The 5,660-nt window shown below is 36.2% G+C and overlaps 1 non-coding gene across 1 annotated transcript; it reads left to right on the top strand.

Moving 5' to 3' along the window:
• Window positions 1-1,990: 1,990 nt before the first annotated feature.
• Window positions 1,991-2,094, top strand: LOC148576328 (small nucleolar RNA R71). Its single transcript, XR_015904293.1, has one exon. It is a non-coding gene; the product is annotated as a small nucleolar RNA R71 (small nucleolar RNA).
• The last annotated feature ends 3,566 nt before the right edge of the window (window positions 2,095-5,660 follow it).

Genomic DNA, 5,660 nt, shown 5'->3' on the forward strand with positions numbered 1-5,660 from the left:
CTGCCCATTTTGGGCGTTCAGCACCAGAACCATGCTCTGTTCTGGCGTTGAACGCCAGCTAGATGCTTCTTACTGGCGTTTAAACGCCAGTAAGGTCTTCCTCCAGGGTGTGATTTCTCTTCTGCTGTTTTTGATTCCGTTTTCAACTTTTATATTTATTTTGTGACTCCACATGATCATGAACCTAATAAAACATGAAAAACAATGAAAATAAAAATTAGATAAAAAATTAGGTTGCCTCCCAACAAGCGCTTCTTTAATGTCAATAGCTTGACAGTGGGCTCTCATGGAGCCTCACAGATGTTCAGAGCATTGTTGAGACTTCCCAATACCAAACTTAGAGTTTGGATATGGGAGTTCAACACCAAACTTAGAGTTTGGTTGTGGCCTCCCAACACCAAACTTAGAGTTTGACTGTGGGGGCTCTGGTTGACTCTGTTTTGAGAGAAGCTTTTTATGCTTCCTCTCCATGTTTACAGAAGGGTAACCTTGAGTTGTAAACACAAGGGAGTCCTCATTCAATTGAAGGATTAGTTCACCTCTGTCAACATCAATCACAGCTCTTGCTGTGGCTAGAAAGGGTCTTCCAAGGATGATGGATTCATCCTCATCCCTCCCAGTATCTAGGACTATGAAATCAGCAGGGATGTAAAGGCCTTCAACCTTTACTAACACATCCTCTACTTGTCCATAAGCCTATTTTCTTGAGCTGTCTGCCATCTCTAATGAGATTTTAGTAGCTTGCACCCCAAAGATTCCCAGTTTCTCTATTACAGAGAGGGGCATGAGTTTTATCCCTGAACCAAGGTCACACAGAGCCTTATCAAAGATCATGTTGCCTATGGTACAAGGTATTATGAACTTTCCAGGATCCTGTTTCTTCTGAGGCAATGTCAGTTAATCCAGATCACTCAGTTCATTAGTGAACAAGGGAGGTTCATCTTCCCAAGTCTCAATACCAAATAATTTGGCATTCAGCTTCATGATTGCACCAAGGTACTTGGTAACTTGCTCTTCAGTGACATCCTCATTCTCTTCAGAGGAGGAATACTCATCTGAGCTCATGAATGGCATAAGGAGGTTTAATGGAATCTCTATGGTCTCTAGTTGAGCCTCAGATTCCTTTGGTTCCTCAGAGGGAAGCTCCTTATTGATCACTGGACGTCCCAGGAGGTCTTCCTCCTTGGGATTCACGTCCTCTCCTTCCCTTACAGGTTCAGCCATGGTGATTAATTCAATGGCCTTGCACTCTCCTTTTGGGTTTTCTTCTGTATTGCTTGGAAGAGTACTAGGAGGGATTTCAGTGATCCTTTTACTCAGCTGGTCCACTTGTGCCTCCAAATTTCTAATGGAGGACCTTGTTTCATTCATGAAACTTACAGTGGCCTTAGATAGATCAGAGACTAAATTTGCTAAATTAGAGGTATTTTGTTCAAAGTTCTCTGTCTGTTGCTGAGTAGATGATGGAAAAGGCTTGCTATTGCTAAACCTGTATCTTCCACCATTATTAAAGACTTGTTTAGGCTTTTGTTGATTCTTCCATGAGAGATTTGGATGATTTCTCCATGATGGATTATAGGTGTTTCCATAAGGTTCACCTAAGTAATTTACCTCTGCTATTGCAGGGTTCTCAAGATCATAAGCTTCTTCTTCAGAAGATGCCTCTTGAGTACTGTTGGATGCAGCTTGCATTCCATTCAGACTCTGAGAAATCATATTGACTTGCTGAGTCACTATTTTGTTCTGAGCCAATATGGCATTCAGAGTATCAATATCAAGAACTCCCTTCTTCATAGGTGTCCCATTGCTCACAGGATTCCTTTCAGAAGTGTACATAAACTAGTTATTAGCAACCTTGTCAATGAGTTCTTGAGCTTCTGCAGGTGTTTTCTTTAAGTGAATGGATCCACCTGCAGAGGTATCCAATGACATTTTAGCTAATTCAGACAGACCATCATAGAATATGTCCAGGATGGTCCATTCTGAAAGCATGTCAGAATAACACTTTTTGGTCAGTTCTTTGTATCTCTCCCAAGCTTCATAGAGGGATTCACCTTCTTTCTGTCTGAAGGTCTGAACATCCACTCTAAGCTTACTCAGCTTTTGAGGAGGAAAGAACTTGGCTAAGAAAGCCTTGACCAGCTTATCCCAAGAGTTCAGGCTATCCTTAGGTTGAGAGTCCAACCATACTCTAGCTCTGTCTCTTACAGCAAAAGGGAAACGCATGAGCCTGTAGACTTCAGGATCTACTCCATTAGTCTTAACAGTATCACATATCTGCAAGAATTCAGTTAAGAACTGAAAAGGATCTTCAGATGGAAGTCCATGAAACTTACAGTTCTGCTGTATCAGAGAAACTAATTGAGGTTTCAGCTCAAAATTATTTGCTCCAATGGCAGGAATGGAGATGCTTCTTCCATGTAAATTGGAATTAGGTGCAGTAAAGTCACCAAGCATCCTCCTTGCATTATTATTATTTTCGGCTGCCATCTCCTCTTGTTGTTCGAAAATTTCTGAAAGGTGCTTGCTGGATTATTGTAATTTAGCTTCTCTTAGTTTCCTCTTCAGAGTCCTTTCAGGTTCTGGATCTGCTTCAACAAGAATGTTCTTGTCCTTACTCCTGCTCATATGAAAAAGAGGGAACAGAAAAATAATAATAATAAGGATCCTTTTTACCACAGTATAGAGGTCCCTGTGTGAGTAGAAGAAAAGAAGAAGAGAAGAATGGAATGTAAGGAAAGAAACACAAGGGTGAGGAGATCAGAGATGTAGGATGAAGAGAAGGGTTAGTAGATGAATAAATAAATAGAAGGAGATGAGAGAGGGAGAGAATTTTCGAAAATTATTTTTGAAAAAGAGTTAGTGATTTTCGAAAATAGTTTTTAAAAAGGTTAGTAATTTTTGAAAATTAAAATCAAAAATCAAGATAATTAGTTAATTAAAAAGAAATTTTAAAAAAAGAGGGAGATATTTTTGAAAATTAGAGAGAGAGAGTTAGTTAGGTAGTTTTGAAAAAGATAAGAAACAAACAAAAAGTTAGTTAGTTAGTTGAAACAAATTTGAAAATTAAATTTTTTTTTAAAAAAGATAAAAAGATAAGAAGTTGGATAAGATATTTTAAAAATCAAATTTTTGAAAAAGATATGATTTTGAAAAGATAAGATAATAAGATATTTTTGAAAAGATATGATTGAAAATAGTTTTGAAAAAGATTTGATTTTTAAAATCACAATTAATGACTTGATTCACAAGAAATCACAAGATATGATTCTAGAACTCAAAGTTTGAATCTTTCTTAACAAGCAAGTAACAAACTTGAAATTTTTGAATCAAAACATTAATTGATAATGTTATTTTCGAAAATTAGGAGGTAAAGATAAGAAAAATATTTTTGAAAAATATTTTTAAAATTTTCGAAAATAACTAAGAAAATTGAAAAAGATTTGATTTTTGAAAAAGATTTTGAAAAAAATAAGATTTTTAAATTGAAAATTTGATTTGACTCATAAAAACAACTAGATTTTTAAAAATTTTTGAAAAAGTCAAATCTAATTTTCGAAATTTATGAGTGAAAAAGGGGAAGATATTTTTTTTATTTTTGAATTTTTATGATGAGAGAGAAAAACATTAAAAATGATGCAATGCATGAAAGTTATGGATCAAAGCAATGAGTGCATGCAAGAATGCTATGAATGTCAAGATGAACACCAAGAACACTTTGAAGATCATGATGAACATCAAGAACATATTTTTGAAAAAAATTTTTTAATGCAAAGAAAACATGCAAGACACCAAACTTAAAAATTTTTTATGTATAGACACTATGAATGCAAGAATGCACATGAAAAACAAGAAAAGACACAAAACATGAAAACATCAAGATCAAACAAGAAGACTTACCAAGAACAACTTGAAGATCATGAAGAACACAATGCATGAATTTTTCGAAAAATGCAAGATGAATATGCAATTGACACCAAACTTTCAACTTGATTCAAGACTCAAACAAGAAACATGAAATATTTTTTATTTTTATGATTTTATGAATTTTTTGTATTTTCTTTTAATTTTTTCGAAAATCATTTTGAAAAAGAAAAATAAGGATTCTAAAATTTTTAATATAAGTTCCAGGAATCTTATGCTCTTTAGTCTAAAGCTCCAATCAAAGGGTCAGGCATGGCTTAATAGCCAGCCAAGCTTTAGTATGTAACTCAGACATGACACGCCTGACATTTCCTATCCAGAAGAACTAGACATGGCTTTACAGCCAGCCAGGCTTCAACATGCTTCATGAAACACTAGAATTCATTCTTAAAAATTCTGAGGAAAAATATATTTTTGAAAAGAATTTTTATTATTATTTTTTTTCGAAAACAGATGAGAAATTTTTGAAAGATTTTTGAAAATTTTTTTAAAATAAAACAAAAAGAAAATTACCTAATCTGAGCAACAAGATGAACCATCAGTTGTCCAAACTCGAACAATCCCCGGCAACAGCGCCAAAAACTTGGTGCACGAAATTGTGATCTCAGGCAACGGCGCCAAAAACTCTGTACGCACGTCTTAATAATTTGTTTTTCATTCACAACTTCGATACAACTAACCAGCAAGTGCACTGGGTCGTCCAAGTAATAAACCTTACGTGAGTAAGGGTCGATCCCACGGAGATTGTTGGTATGAAGCAAGCTGTGGTCATCTTGTAAATCTCAGTCAGGCGGATAATAATTGATTATGGAGTTTTCGAAAATATATAATAAGATAAGGATGGAAATACTTATGTAAATCATTGGTGAGAATTTCAGATAAGCGCATAGAGATGCTTTCGTTCCTCTGAACCTCTGCTTTCCTGCTGTCTTCATCCAATCAATCCTACTCCTTTCCATGGCTGGCTTTATGTAAGGACATCACCATTGCCAATGGCTACTTTTGATCCTCTCTGAAAAATGGTCCGATGCGCTGTCACTGCATGACTAATCGTCTGGAGGCATCACCCTTGTCAGTGGCTGCATCCCATCCTCTTGTGAAAATGGTCCAAATGCTCTGTCACAGCACGGCTAATCATCTGAGGTTCTCGATCATACTGGAATAGGATTCACCCTCCTTTTGCGTCTGTCACTACGCCCAACACTCGCGAGTTTGAAGTTCGTCACAGTCATTCAATCCCAGAGTCCTACTCAGAATACCACAGACAAGGTTTAGACTTTCCAGACTCTCATGAATGCCGCCATCAATCTAGCTTATACCACGAAGATCCTGATTAAGAGATCCAAGAGATACTCATTCAATCTAAGGTAGAACGGAAGTGGTTGTTAGGCACGCATTCATAGGGAATGATGATGATTGTCACCTTTATCACATTCATGTTGAAGTGCGAATGAATATCTTAGAAGTGGAATAAGTTGAATTGAATAGAAAAATAGTAGTACTTTGCATTAATCTTTGAGGAACAGCAGAGCTCCACACCTTAATCTATGGAGTGTAGAAACTCTACCGTTAAAAATACATAAGTGAAAGGTCCAGGCATGGCCGAATGGCCAGTCCCCAAAACGTGATCACAGGATCAAAAATACAATCCAGGATGTCAAATACAATAGTAAGAGGTCCTATTTATACTAAACTAGTTACTAGGGTTTACAGAAGTAAGTAATTGATGCATAAAT

The sequence above is a fragment of the Arachis ipaensis genome, chromosome B1 (assembly GCF_059453495.1).
Source record: "Arachis ipaensis isolate K30076 ecotype BB chromosome B1, ASM5945349v1, whole genome shotgun sequence".
NCBI lineage: Eukaryota > Viridiplantae > Streptophyta > Magnoliopsida > Fabales > Fabaceae > Arachis > Arachis ipaensis.